A 15,969-nucleotide genomic window follows, 5' to 3' on the forward strand; every position below is an offset into this window, starting at 1 on the left:
AAGATCTCCAGGCGTCCTTTGACCTAGTCACAGTGTTCCTCGTCAAGGATAGGAACGTGGAGGACTGCCAAAGCCTGACTAGTGTGACTGACAGAGAAGACAAAGGACACCTGTCTCTAACAGCCAAAATATTGATACTTCGGACCCTTTCGCATGAGAACTGTCCCAACCATGGGATGACATCTTCAGTAGAGCATGAGAAACAAGGAACTTTGTGAATACGTTCTGAAATTGCAAATTGTGATGGCTTGGCCAATCAGAGCCATTTCCAATGTAGCAAATGTAGCATGTTACCCAAAATTCTTTATAAAAGGGGGTTAGTAGAAGGGTTGGGTGGTTGCGTTCCAGGAGTGTGATCCGAATCCCGTTGACCGATTTGCTTGCACGAGTGCTGGGTCCCCGGAGATCTTTGGGACTGCGTCGTGCTGAGCGAAATAACTTTTTCCCGGACTGATTGGGGTTGTAGCCTGCATTCGATTGGAGGGTTACATCGGAAGAGATTTGATTTTTGCAGGGCTGATAGGTTGTGGGAGAATGGTCGCCAAAATCAGAGATTAGGTCAATATAATTGTCATACTGATTTATGCCAATGTTATTAAGATTTTGATTGATTATAATGACGATCATGCCAATGAAGGTGAATTGATTAGATAAACGAAACATTTATTAATAGAGAACGAGTTTGTGATTCTTTAACGGGTATTAGTTAAAGATTCTGAGACTTTAAATGTGTTTTAGATGGTTCTAAATCACCATCAACCAGTCCAACCAATTGGTCCATCGACCAAGTGGTGGAGTGCCTTGATGCGAAGGTTAGGATTCTAGAAGTGCAGATGTATAACATGTAAATACTGTAAACATTTCTTTCTATAGGTAATAAGGTACCCCCCACATGTCCAGCGCTTCTCTTCCTCCTGTGTCCAGATTCGAGTGAGACGTATGAGTGTTGGTGTTATGGGCCCCACCAATGGATGCGTGCGTGAATGAGTTAGTGTGTGCAGATTCGAGTGAGACGTATGAGTGTTGGTGTTATGGGCCCCACCAATGGATGCGTGCGTGAATGAGTTAGTGTGTCCAGATTCGAGTGAGACGTATGAGTGTTGGTGTTATGGGCCTCACCAATGGATGCGTGCGTGAATGAGTTAGTGTGTCCAGATTCGAGTGAGACGTATGAGTGTTGGTGTTATGGGCCCCACCAATGGATGCGTGCGTGAATGAGTTAGTGTGTCCAGATTCGAGTGAGACGTATGAGTGTTGGTGTTATGGGCCCCACCAATGGATGCGTGCGTGAATGAGTTAGTGTGTGCAGATTCGAGTGAGACGTATGAGTGTTGGTGTTATGGGCCCCACCAATGGATGCGTGTGTGAATGAGTTAGTGTGTCCAGATTCGAGTGAGACGTATGAGTGTTGGTGTTATGGGCCCCACCAATGGATGCGTGCGTGAATGAGTTAGTGTGTCCAGATTCGAGTGAGACGTATGAGTGTTGGTGTTATGGGCCTCACCAATGGATGCGTGCGTGAATGAGTTAGTGTGTGCAGATTCGAGTGAGACGTATGAGTGTTGGTGTTATGGGCCCCACCAATGGATGCGTGTGTGAATGAGTTAGTGTGTCCAGATTCGAGTGAGACGTATGAGTGTTGGTGTTATGGGCCCCACCAATGGCTGCGTGCGTGAATGAGTTAGTGTGTCCAGATTCGAGTGAGACGTATGAGTGTTGGTGTTATGGGCCTCACCAATGGATGCGTGCGTGAATGAGTTAGTGTGTGCAGATTCGAGTGAGACGTATGAGTGTTGGTGTTATGGGCCCCACCAATGGATGCGTGCATGAATGAGTTAATGTGTGCAGATTCGAGTGAGACGTATGAGTGTTGGTGTTATGGGTCCCACCAATGGATGCGTGCGTGAATGAGTTAGTGTGATGACGGGTCTGTGACGCAGGGAGGATATGTAAATGTGCCCTTAACCGCTGGAGCAGAAGCTCAGACTTCCGACCAGTAACAAGTGGCCTGTCTGGGGTCCATGCGTCAGGTTGGTTTGCGTCCTTCCATTTCTGGAGTGTAGCAGCAGTTTTACGATCTTTTTAGAGTTTCTTGTTGCTCAGATGGGTCTAATTTCTAATATTTATAGGTTTCAATCGTCTTCATTGCTCGGTTTTGCTCGCAAGAAAGTGTCACTCGTAGTCATTGAAATCAGACATGCCAACCCTCCCGATTCAGGCGGGAGACTACTGATTTCAAGGCTAGTCTCCCGCCTCCCGATTCAAGCATCCAGAAACCCGATTCCTCGGGGTTTCAGGTGACAGGGCTTGTGTGAGACCGGCCTCACGGCGTTGCCCTCTCCATCATCCCGCCAACCTGCAACCACCCTCAAGACACGACATCCCCGACTCCGGCCGCCCCAGCCACCCCCGATCCACGGGCCGGCCAGAGACCTGACAGACTCAACACCCTACTACGCATGCCCAACCGAGGGAGCGGGAACCCTCGAGCCAGACCCAGAGGCGCCAGCCCAGTCACACCTCGGGTCGCCTTCCCCGGGAGGACTCAATCGGCCACCAGGCCCCTGGGGAGCAGGCGCCTCCCCTACCGAGCGTCTGGGGTCCCTCCCAGACCCACCTGAAAAGTCCAAAGAAGTGAGCGGCAGGAAATGCCGCCGAACCCCCTCCGTCACCCCAGTCCCCCCTCTGCGAGCACTCCGGACTTCAAAGAACCAGCGGAGTATAACAAGGGGTGCCGGAGGGACAAGGACAGAGAAGACCTGGAACCATCTGAGCCTGCTGACGCTGTCGCGGCTCCTGAACGCTGAATTCACCTGGGCCTGCTGAGTGACTCGCGGCCTCTTGCTATTGAACCATCTGAGCCCTGCGGACGAGGTCGCGGCTCCCGAACCCTGATCCACCTAGGCCTGCTGAGTGACTCGCGGCCCCCAGCTATTGAACCATCTGAGCCCTGCTGACGGAATCGCGGCTCCTGAACTCCGACCACCTGTGCCTGCTGAGAGACTCGCGGCGCTCCCCTTGAGGACGACTCGGTAAGAGATCGCCCAGAGACACGACACCCTCCAGCTCGAGGATTGAGAGCTTCCGCAGGGTATTTCGCAGAGACACTATCTTGAAAGACTGTCCCGCTACCCTCATTCCCCACGACTGATTTGTGATACGTTGTGCCACTGCTGTACTATTTGCCTTTGGGGTCATAAAGATCCCTTGAAATCATTGATAAAAGAACTCATCGTCCTACAAAGAATACGTGTGGTGTCCCTCTGTTCACAGTGCAGATCCGGGTGTGCGCGCCTGGTTCGGCTTACTTGGGAGAGGTGGGTCAAAGGGGTGGGCACGACGTGTATCGAACCCCCCTCCGGCGAACGCCTTTCCAACAGCTTGGTATTGTGTAACGTGCTAATTCTTCCAGCAATAGTCAGAACGGCGATGCAGGGGCTCTAGAAGGGGTGAAAAACCAACAAAGCCCCATTAACAATGGTCTTTTAAACACCTGTGAAGTACTGGGGGGGCGGCTGTGTGTGTGCCCGGAAGCTGTTTCAGCCCGGGCTGACGGGGGAGGGGGGGGGAGTATGCACTGACCGCAACCTGCCAGGCCAGTGCACAACTCTTGCATCCCCCTCTTTCTCTGCCTGCTCCATGCTTCTGAAAGGTGATAAAAAAAACACGTGAATTTGCTTTCAAATGTCCGATCCTGCAGCAGCCACTTCCAAAGTCCATACATGACAGAAACCCGCTTGAAGGCCCCATTCTCACGATTTTTTTTTTGATTTTTTTTTAAATCTCCCACTTTGCTCTTCTGAAATGTTGGCATGTATTCTGAAATTATGAAAATGTCACACACAGCAAATCTGAACCCTTGGCAGGTATGCTTTACAGACTGTAATCACAGCGCCAATGCTTGTTTGTATCCTCTTCTCACAGCCAGGAGTATTGTACTGTCCGTGGCAGAGCTGCAGCTGTGAGAGGGTAAAATATCCGCATCGGAAGCGCTCTCTGGGGTCTGTTTTCATCTTTTCTTGTTTCTGTCCCCCCACCCCCCACCCCCCTCCAGCAGCCGCCGAACATATCTCTGTTTTTCTTTTAGAAATGACCCGGGCTCACGCACGCCTGTCAATCAGAGTGTGTGAGGGAGTCTGGGGCGGAATCTTAAAATATCTGCCTCAGTGTATACACTGTAAATTTAATGACATCTAAACGTTAATTCCTGAATTGTTTTTTAATAAAGACAAACTTTTTTGTAGGCTCCGCCCCTTATCCCTCCGCCCTGAAACCTCTACCAGGGGTGATTGGAAGGTGTGCTGAGGCTGCCCCCGTCTGACCCCTCCCCTTGCCACACTCTGACGTCACTAGTAATGGCAGGGGTGGGGAGACCACATAAGCCCTGGATGCCAGCCAGGGAGTTACTTTCATCCCGAAGTGCTGCGTGGAGAGAGCGCGCCGTGTGATCTGCTGCAGGTGAGTTGTCGGTGTGGGAGGACTGGAGCCGGGGAAGGCACAGAGTGAGAGGGGTTTTGTTCCCCCTTCTGTCTGCAATGTAATTGTGGCGTAAGGGCCTGAGTAGCTGACTCTGGAGCTGGGAGACCAGGTTGGAGTTTCGGCGTCTGTTCCATCTACTGTGATTCTGGGCGAATCGCTTACCCTCCCCCTATCAAAAATGAATGTACCCTTGTGTAATGTAACTGGTGCTCGTGGCGGCTGGTATTAAGGGGCGTCGGGGGCGTTGCCTTACCTACGGAGAAAACGAATGGGTTTCCGGGAGGGGTGTTTGTTGCCGGAAGAAGGCGCCTGCAGCCGTGGTTTCAAAGGACACGACACCGGTGAGCCTTTTCCCTTTCTTTGAACCCCAGGACTCGGCAGACCTGCTGTTAAAGGTCGGACCCGAGTCCGGAGCCCCTCACTGCACACGAGAGCCCCTCACTGCACACGAGAGCCCCTCACTGCACACGATCTGTTAAGGAGCCTCTCACTGCACACGAGAGCCCCTCACTGCACACGATCTGTTCAGGAGCCCCTCACTGCACACGATCTACCCAGGAGCCCCTCACTGCACACGATCTACCCAGGAGCCCCTCACTGCACACGATCTGTCCAGGAGCCCCTCACTGCACACGATCTGTTCAGGAGCCCCTCACTGCACACATGATCTGCTCCAGAGTCTGAGCCCCTCCCTGTGCTATGACGCGCTCTCTCACTGCACAGAGTGCACGCACTGCCTGCTTCTAAGCTGCACACTGTACTCCTGCGGCTCTCACTGCACACAGCGTCTACTCCCGGTCCGCTCACTGCACATACCTACCATCTGGGCTTCTAACTGCCAAAGCGCACCTCTGCCCCTCTCCCTGCCCATACAAACTGTGGCACCACCCTGCCAGTGCCACAGCCACCTCCAGCATGAACTGGCATCCCTCCCTGCTCACCCCGTCATAACTCCCTGCGCATGCGGTGCCTCTCCCTTCAAACGCCAGCATCAGCCAGTGGCGTGTAAAGGAAGGGAGAGGTGCCGACCTGTACGGAGGGCTCAGCCCCACAGGGCCCGCACTGGTGATGGGGTCACTGGGGGTGCCCCTGTTGGCAAAGCTCGCACAATCACGTGCATCGTGCCGCCATGCAATCCGCCTTTTGGGAGCACTTCAAAGGCTCCGCTCCCCCGCCCCCAAGCGTGCGCGCGCCACGCTCTGCCGGCTTGTTTTCGAGAGTCTTGTAAAACTATACCTCTCAGCCTCGTGTACAGTATAAACGTTGGCTGATTGGGCTTGCCACACAATTAAAAAGACCAAGAATGGCGGCTCTGGGCCAAGTGTCCCCCCCCCCCTCCCCCCTTCCCCATGGTGACCATAATTATTGGAGAACATTTTTTTTTTTACATAAGCCCCAATGCGCATAATTTAATAATACCATGTGTCCGCCATTAAAAGTAAACTTCCGTAAAGGATGTTGCTCGTGTTTATACAAGAATTTTACTGTTCATAAGTCTTGGACGCTGCCCTTTAGTTACTTAAGGTTTATTTTATTTAATTACACCAAAACTCTTTAAGATCCAACGCAGCCAACACGTGTGTTGAGGTAAACACCTCACTTTTCAAAGCATCAGGATTGTCAGGAAATATCAAATGAGGATGTATGTGTCCGTCCATTTTTCACATCGCACTGTACATATTCTCCCCCCCCACCCCCACCGTGTTTGATATCAGTTTTTGTTTTCCTCTCAAAGACAACGACTCGCAACAAACGAATTCTACGAATTTCTTGATGGAATCAAAGTAACCTACTCACATGAACACGTGACTACATACCACAGCAGTGAGGGCCGGTGCTGGGGGTTAGAGGCACCGAGCTCTTTGTCTCCTTACCCCAGTTTCTATGAACGTTACTATTAAAGAAGAGGGTACAGTGGTGTTCATGAGGGTGAGCTCATTTTAAGGCACAGTGCTGTCAAGCAGTACGAAACACATCATCTGACATCTACGCACCGATAGCACCCCTTATTCGAGGGATTTCGCCCCAAAATGTAGAGCTGTCTAGAAGCTCAGGTTTTTATAGCCTCAATGGTTTCAACGAAGATACCAGAATAGCGCTCCCCTGTGGCGCTATGCCAGCAGCACCTCTTCGAGTCACCAGTGGGCCACGTGCGCGGCAAGTAAAAGGCGACTGATGCCATACACAGTCCAACCACAGAAGCCATATTGCCCGGGCGCACTCTCGACCTCTCTTGTTTGTGAATGACAGACCCGCAGAAGCCCTGCTCTGCAGCGGGGCCCTAGACCTTGGAGTGCAGGCTCGCCCCCGATGCACTGGTGTCATCAGCCCCCTCGCGCATACGTGTGATCGATCAGACTCCTCGATGCTGTGTGCAGCTCAACCGTATGTGATTGCGACCAAGCCCGAATGCATCTGTGTGCAGCCACTTCCAATGTGCAAGCCAAGACTCCAGCGGGTAGGTGTGACCAGATCCCGAAATCCTCTGTGTGGGCTAGCCACCTGTAGGGGGCAGACTCACACCGAGCACGTGCATGATCAGACCCCTCAAGGCTGTCTCTGCATCGACCTCCGGGCTGCAATTCCCAAATCCGAAAGTCCAGGGTACATCCCTAGAGGTTCTCAGCATTTTGAACAGGCGCGCACCTATGAATCCTTTTCGACGCGGTTGGCACTCTGTGCCTGTCTAGAGCATATTTAGGTCGACTCGTGGGGAGGCTTCTACAAATAACAATGCCTTACTAGGGAACAGCCACCTCAGTACATGGGATGCCAAAGAATCAGCACATTCAGCAGTTCTATAGGTGACAGTAGCAGGGCTTTCACAGGGCGAGTTCGACTATAACCCAAGTGAGAATGGTTAACCAACTCATCCACCTGTCCGCTCCTGGCAGTAAATTAAGCACCTGCTGTAGATATCTGTAAACTGTGTGCCACTCATGCCTTAATTGTACATGTTCTGTGAGCGATTGTACTAGTCTGCCCTACAGGCCTTATTCTGCAGGAAACGAAACACTGCACTTACTACCTTCTGTGAGAGAAGGAAGCTTGCTTTGCTACTGCCACACTGTCCCTTGATTCAGTGAAGCTTGCACTGCTGTTGCGCATATTGTACCTGCCATGTGAAAACTGCACTTTCTGCCTTCTGTGAGAGAAGGAAGCTTGCTTTGCTACTGACACTGTCCCTATTCTGTGAGGCAGTGACGCTTGCACTGCTGCTGCGCATATTGTACCTGCCATGTGAAAAACTGCACTTTCTGCCTTCTGTGAGAGAAAGAAGCTTGCTTTGCTACTTGTTAGACGGACCGGGAGGGTCGGCCGAGGACAAGGGGAGAGGTCTCCGGGGAGAGCCGTCTCCAGCGATCGTACAGACGAATAACTTCCCCCCCACAGATGTACACCACACAAGGATAGGCTTTAACGTTCTTTATAAGCAGTTTCTTAAGGTACGATGGAATGGTACAAGGAGGTCTGGACTCCGGGGTCCCCTCGATTTTAGTCTCTGGGTTCAGGGAAAGGGGGTAGCGGGACAGTCTGGTTACCAATCTGGTAGATGCGATGATGGATAGCTCACAATCCTCGAGCTTGGTGTTCTAGCTTGGACGGTCCGCGGCAGCGCCAGCAGGTCCCGATGAAGGTGGTCATTACACGGTCCACGGCAGCGCCAGCAGATCCCGATGAAGGTGGTCGTTACACGGTCCGCGGCAGCGCCAGCAGGTCCCGGTGAAGATGGTCGTTACTCGGTCCGCGGCAGCGCCAGCAGGACCCGATGAAGATGGTCGTTACAACGGGCCGCGGCAGCGCCAGCAGGTCCCGACGAGGATGGAGGATGCAGAAGGCCGCGGCAGCGCCAGAAGGCAGGATGATGGTTCACAAGGCAGGGCTACGGCAGCGCCGGTAGTCCGTCAAGGATGAGTTCTTCGCGGTGTCTCTCGACTCCAGGATACAACTGCCTCCCTGCTCTGGAGCTGCCCTAGTTATAGGTCTGGCGCCCTTTGATGTCCGGACCCTCGCACTTGGGAGGTCGGGAGGTCCGGGATGAGGGAGTCCCGACACCCAGCAGGGGGTGGAGCCAGCGCCCGGGGGAGCTGGAGGGCGATCGGCACCTGGCGGGGGAGAGCCCTCGACACTCCTTTCTCCCATCGACCTGCCAAGTGGTCCGTTCACCTCCTGGGTGGATGGTGGTGCCGGGATGGCGGGGCCTGGCCAGGCCCAGGGTTAGGGTCGAGCTGAGGCAACGCGGCCTCGTGGTGCAGTGTCCAAGATGGCGGCTGGGCCGGACGGGGGAGCCGGGAGTGGGTCGGCCCCATGATACACAGATGTCCGGGGGCAGGAGTTCCGTCTGGAGACGGGTTGCGGGTTGGTCCTGTGGGTCACACCTGGAGGGCCGGGGCTGGGGCCGTGTCATGCGGGGAGGGAGCAAGCCCTTCATGTGGCCTGTCCAACACTACTGCCACACTGTTCCTTTTCTGTGAGGCAGTGAAGCTTGCACTGCTGCTGTGCATATTGCACCTGTCGTGTGATGCGAAAAGCTGGTGCTGATGATACCATAGATGTACCGCCTTCTGAAGGAGACACGTTTTGCACTGTTTCTGCTGAAGCTGTGCCTTCTCTATGAAGATGGATGTTTCCACTGCTGTTGCGTGTTCTTATTAAGAACAAAGGATCTTTTGAAAGCGCTTGAATAATAACATGCCCAGTTCAGTCAGAAGCTTTCTGTTGGACTCGGGCAACAAATAGTTGTGGGGTCTGTTGTAGAGACACTGGCTTCTGTCCTAGCTTAACCAAACAATTTAAACCTGGGTAATTGCTTTTCTTCCCTATGTCTCCTTTTCTATAATCATCATATTTGAGGACAACTTGAAACTATCCAGTTCAGGATGTGCACAGCAGAAAAAGCTCTCTTGCATACGGGTTAATAGCCCGTAATGTTCTTCCATCTATAACCAGGGCCACTGGAATTAGTTGCAGGGAGGGCCGAATTATGCAGCAGGGTTGAGTAAATTATGCAGCAAGGGAAGGCAAACTATGTGGCATAATGTAGCACATTTTGTGATAGTATTACTTCATTATTTTATACATTTTACACTTGTGAACACTGTCTAGCCATTGGGTGCACCTCTTTAGTACCAATTTAACACCCAAATATAGCAATAAGCAACAGAAAGGTGGTTAGTCACCCTTTGCAAGGGACCTTTCACTGCCTGGCAATACATCACTACATTTTTTTTTGTCACTTTTGAACCGTTTGAGCTATGAGCATTTTTTTGTTAAAATCTGCAGATGATGGATTACGTGGCAAATGCGGCAAATCTATAATTGTGTGAAAAACCTGCAACCACACAATTGCATAATTCTAGTGGCCCTGACTACAGCAATAAAGGCTTTGTATAGGAGGCAGAAGTCAACTGACCTGTCACTTGGGTCACTAATATAATTTTCCTCAGGGTAGAAGGAGAAAAGAATGTGATATTCATCTAGAATCTGAGTTGTACAATGTCTCACAGGAAATCTGGTCTCAATCCCAGCTTTCAAGCTTGACCAAACAGTGTTACCCTAAACAATTAATTTTCTTCACTGCATCTTTTTGCATGATCTTCACATAAGAACGCATCTTGAAACGTTTCATTTCAGGATACCCAAAGTTAAAGTTTCTTTCTTGTTCTGATTCGGTTTCAACTGCGGCTATTTCACCCAGCTGCTGTTTTAACAGGTACAATCCAAATTGCAAGCAATGTGTCCCAAGACAGAAAGTGCGCTTCTGGGAGGAGGAGCTCTAACACATACACGCAGCCACCCATCTTAATAGCCGTGCAGTCTGGGATACGGCAGCTTTCCTAACTGCTGTGCTAGGTGCAGGAGGCAGAGGTCGTCTGTATATTCACTCATCAAGATCTTATGTTTGCTCAGTATGTTCCCTCCACTAACTGCCACCTTTCCATTTTATGTATTTTAAATGTGTCTCGGTATCTCTCTCTCTCTCTGGTCGAGCTCCTCTGTGTTTTTTTCAAACGACTGTCATTTAAAATGAAACGGATGTGGTGAAAGAACGGCACACCCTCAGCACCCAACGATAGCGTTAGTTTATCTTTAAATGGCTTTGACGTGCAAGATAGAACCCGTCTCTTCTCGTTAATCCTTTTGTTTTGGGCTTGTGTTCTCTATTGTGATGGGGGCAGGCGCGCAACACCCATTGGACTTAACCCCTTCGCTGCAGCGGGAATTCCGCCGCAGCGCTGGGGGCGGTTTGGGGGCAGCGCGGTGGCGCTGTGCTCATGACGGAGCCACTCCGTCATGAGCCGCGGTTGAGCTGTGCTCATGACGGAGCGGTTCCGTCATGACTCCGCCCACTGCGCTAATCGCCCGCACAGGCGGGGAATCGGTGCAGCGTGGGCGGAGCGGCGGCCAACAGCCGCAGCATGACGGAACCATTCCGTCATGAGCACACGGCACCCGTGGCTCATGACGGAATGGTTCCGTCATGAGCGCTGAAGGGGTTAAAGGGAAGGGCTTCAGCCCCCCCACCTTCGTGCTTGTCTGCCCGGGATGAGACAGCTTCCCGGGCAGACACAAAGCCGCGCCCGAGCACTTCACAGGTCTTTAAAAAGACCATTTGCACGTTAATGAGGCCTCGCTGTTGTTTCACCCCTTCTAAGAGCCCCTGCAGCTCCACTCTGCCTTGATTCAGCCCCCCCACCCCCGAAATCAGCGCCACTCTGCCTACTGTTTAAAGATTCAGCCCCCCCCCCCGGAAATTTTTGCTTACCCCCCCCAGATTTGGCTCTAGTTGCGCCTCTGGATGGGGGCATGCAGAGAAGTTGAAAGACACACTTTAAACATGATAAAGAACCACGAGAAACACAGATCATACATCTACTAGAATATGTTCAAATGAAATACTGATGAATGTGTTTACGTGGTGCATGTACTTTGTTGTTCATTAGTCATTAGGACGAGAATCTGTTACATAGCACGGCTCTCCCCAGAAAAGGTACCAACAACCCAAATAGTAATTTTTCGAAAGCATGGGTCATATTTATTTACAGAGAAAATGTTAAATTTGACAAGTACGAGGCCAGACTGTGGAATTAAAAGCCGCCCTGGCCAAAATGTTCAAATCAGTCCCACTCCCTTCCTCTGCATTCTTGCACTACATCTCTCCTACCACCCAGCCATCCATTCTCTCTCACCTCTCCCTTCTCTCTTCTCCCTCTTTGACCACTTTCTCTCCCTGCCCCCTCTTTCCCTTATTTGAAGCCTCCCACGTCTTCTACAATTAATCCCGGGGGAAAGTGGCAGAGGCACCAGGAAGTCACCGGGCTTTCAAAACAAAGGGGCATATTTACTAGAAACTGTCAGAGCGCAGACCTGCGCCAAATTGGGCAGCCCCACGCTCCAACATTCTCAAAGCGCAGGGCTGCACAGTATTTACTACAATATGGCACTCCCCTGTGTTTTCCCTAGCGCTGGCACTAAATGTGCCTGCCTTGCGCCAATGCAGGCACCCGTTCACCATAGTGCAAGCAGTAGCGGCCGGTATTGTGGACAAGTGGTGGGGGGGCATAATTAAAAAAACTTGCCTTTCGCTTCGCGTTCTTCTGCTCCTCTTCTCCAGGCGCAGGCTCCCAGACTACCCTGGGCCAATCCTGAGGCCGCTCTCATGCATGAGAGCGGCTTCAGGAGTGCCCTTGATTTGCTCTCACTGCCTGCTCTCTCCAACCCAGCAATGCAGCTGGGTTGGAGAGCTTTCACTGCGTATGGCGGTGTGGCCGGCCTGACACGCCCGGCCAAACCGTCATGCGCCTATAACTCCCCTCAGTGCCTGTCAGCCCCCAGACCCTGCCCCCACAACTCGGCAGGAAAGGAAAAATAAAACAAATGTTCATTGTCATTTTATTTTTCCTTTCCTGATATTTTTTGGGGGCGACGCTCCTCTGCCATAGCGGAGGAGCAGCTGCTGAGTGCAAGGGTGCCTGTGTTGCAGTTAATGATTGTGCAGGTAGCAAATCGCCATTATTTATTGATTGTTTATGTGCAGGAAATGAAACCTTCCTACACATACACAATCATAATGGCTTGTTTGCTCTTTCTGTGCAGAATACAGCACAGATAGAAAAGACAAAACATTTCTCCTCATGCACTATTCTAAAGCCTGCCCTTGCATGGCATTCATTTTTGGCGCTGCAACAGATTTACGCCTTCTTGAACCTCTGGGGCTGCATCAAAAAGCAATGGGTGTTGCGGTGGAACGCCCACAGCCACACCCAATGCAGGCCCCTTTCACGCATACGCCTGCGTGAAAGGGTAGCATATTTACAAAGCAGCGGTAAGCCACAAAAAGTGGCTTAATGCCACTTTGTGAAAATGGTGCAGGGCATACCCCCACAAGAGCATAACAAAGTGACGCTCCAGTGGTGCTAGGGGCTTGTTCATATGACCCCAGGCCTTCAAGGGCTCCAGCACACTGTTGAAATGACTGACGGAATAAAAGGCCTGTCCAGCGCTGACAACCACATTCAATCAGGTAAGTTATAATGCTGGCCAGAGAGTCTAAGAGTGGACTGCAACTTGAAACTTGACAAATCAACATACAGTGTTTTCAGCAGAAATATATGTACAATTGGCAAAAAAATCGAAGTCCACCTTGAGCTCAGTTTAGTTATTTTTTTTGCAGAGTTTTTTTTATATAGCGCGAACTTGACCCGAATCCAATCAGGTATCAGAGCGCTTTACAGAGCACCAGTTACATTACATGAGGACACACATTCATTTTTTTTGTTAGGCACAGGGAGATTAAGTGATTTGCCCAGAATCACAGGATGTTCAGCGTCATTACTGAGACTCGAACCCAGTTCCCCAGGTCCGAGGTCGAACGCCCTAGCCGTTAGGCTAACTCCTCTCCCTGAGAGTTATTGACCAAGCATAAATGCTGTACTGGTCTCACCCACATGAATGTCTTGAGAATTTCTAGACTAAGATGACAGCATCGTCATCATCCTTGAGTGCCCACACGGCCCTCAAACACTGTCAGTGGACGTCTACTTCCTGACCTAATATGCCTTTTTGCCTCCTGGGCCTTTCGGGTTGGGGGCATAGGGATCTGAAACATGGGCCCCTACCAGCGTCCCCCAAAACTACAAACTCCCTAAGTGGCCCACTGGAAGCCAAATTGTTCATGCAAAGCCTTTTTCACATGTCGAACTGTGAGGTATAAAGTTCTCTAAAAGTTTAAAACAACCAATAAAGCAATATTAACTTCTACAAGAACAAGCATTTGCAATGCAACAGGTCTCGCAGTTACGCGAGTTTCAGCTATTGGCATTGTAAATGACAATGCCTTTTATTTATGTTTTGGTTTTTGAAACCTAAATAAAACGCATTGTCATTTACAATGCAAATAGCTTAGTGTCTCTTTGTCTCTCCTTATTTTGATGTGTGCATCATTGTCTCAGTGTGTGCATTACTGTCACTGTGTAGAGCATGACAATGCAAACAATGTACTGAGGAGCAGTCATTGTAAACAGTTGTTCCACCTTTAATTAATTTATTTTTTATAATGTATACAATCAACAAAGTATAACCTGCTTTTAATGTAACCGTATAACACCCTAAATATAAAATAATTTCTTATCATATCTGACATCTAAGCACGTCATTGTTAGCCATGAATTTTTTTCTAAATCAGCAACAAAGTGTATTGGAGCAACAAAGCCACAAGTAAAGCGATCCTAAAAACTGAAAGCAATCGCTTTAGGAAAAAGAAAAGCCGCGAGTAATGCGCGTGCGCGTCTTTGTCTCAGGGTGTAAATTTGTATATGTGTCTCATTTGTGCATGTGTCACTGTCGAAGTGTGCACGTGTCTTTATTGGTATGTGAGGCATATCTCTGTGTGTGCATCACTATATTCTGCGTAAATCATTGTCTGTGACAACGCATCACTGTTTAAGTGTGCATATCATATGTGTGATATTACTGACGCTGTATGTGCATTATTGTAAATGTATCTGCAGCAGTGCCTCTGACCTTGTATAACTATGTCTGTGTGCCTCACTGTCCCTGTATGTGCATCATTGGCTATCTCTTTGCATTTTGGTCTGTAGGTGTGCACCACTGTCCCTATATGTGCAGCACTGTCTGTGTGTGCAATACTATCTTTGTATGTGCATTATTGTTCGTGACTACATCAGTACCTCTACGTCTTTGGCTCTCTGTGTATTTCACTGTTTGAGTGTGCCTCAATGTGTCTGTCTGTGCCTCATTGCCTATATGTGAACATCAGTGCCTCTCTGTATGCATCACTGTCTCTGTGTGCCTCATTAGCTCAGTGTGTGCATTACTAGCACTGTTTATAACTTACTCTCTCTGTATACACATGTCTGTATTGTGGGTGTGCGTGTTTGGCTCTGTGTATGCGTCTCCTTGCACCTCTGTCTCACAATGTCTATCTTTGTATGTACCTCTGTGTCTATGCGGCTTTGTATCTGTCTCTCTGATATGCATCTCTGTCACTGCGTTTCTGTTGGTGCATGTCTGTATTTAAATATTATTCCTCCCAACTGTAGCATGCTTTCTACTTTTACAGTCCAGCTTAGCTTCATCCACCATACAGATCTACACACATAGACGCATCTTGGCAAATGTTTCCAATATGACTACAAAACCCACACATTAACACTCCTCACAAAAAACAATCTGCAAGACCATTTAGACAGCAACTGCTTGCATAGACTGCAAAGCTCGCTTTCATTCAAAGATATCTTTATTGACAGCATTGTTTTACATACAATATTAAACACTATTTCCTTTTATATTATTACTTTACTTACAATACTGTAGCTTTTACTCCATTATACCACTTTGCAATTGAACTTTCTTATGTTATATGCACACACTACTTAGTAAAAAATCTCCTCCACCTGATATGTTATGCACACATACACTCGTACAGTTTTATATGCAACAGCCTTTAGATAGATTTTGTAGCTTTTAACTATAAACTTCCACAAGTCTTCAGAACACAAAGAAACACACTACTAATGTTCCAAATCTATACATAATAAACAAGAAAAGTGCACGAGAACATGCAAAAATGCGGATGAAGTAAACAAAAAGAACACGTGGAGGAGGCATTAGCTTGGTCATTGTAAAACGAATTGAGCCATCTGTTTCGTTTTCCTCATTTCCCTTCTCTCTTCTGCACTCCAGACGTCTCCCATGAACATCCTCCCACCCGCCCTCGTACCATTACTTCTTATCTACAGACTTCAAACAAGGCTTGGTGTTTTTTTTTAGCACTAGCACCAACTGTCAACAAGAAAGGAACTAGCGGCTCCATAACAGAAATATGCCCACACCTAACTTACAAGTTACAATATACACTGCTGTAGATAGCTATTAATGTATGGAATACAAAACATATATTTAAACGCCTAAACCTTTTGCTTATATACACAGTTTGGTCGTGAAAAAAAGACAATGCAGAGTCGACAT

The 15,969-nt window shown here is 49.4% G+C and overlaps 1 protein-coding gene across 1 annotated transcript in view; it reads left to right on the forward strand.

The window, feature by feature from the left end:
- The first annotated feature begins 4,334 nt into the window (after window positions 1–4,334).
- The window catches only part of LOC146822384 (uncharacterized), a 42,402-nt gene continuing 30,767 nt past the window's right edge, over window positions 4,335–15,969 (forward strand). Inside the window, exon 1 of the mRNA XM_085613468.1 lies at window positions 4,335–4,458. The gene's annotated coding sequence lies outside the window, so the exon portion shown is untranslated. The remainder of the gene's footprint in view (window positions 4,459–15,969) is intronic.

This window comes from Triturus cristatus, chromosome 6 (genome assembly GCF_964204655.1).
Source record: "Triturus cristatus chromosome 6, aTriCri1.1, whole genome shotgun sequence".
Taxonomy (NCBI): Eukaryota; Metazoa; Chordata; class Amphibia; order Caudata; family Salamandridae; genus Triturus; species Triturus cristatus.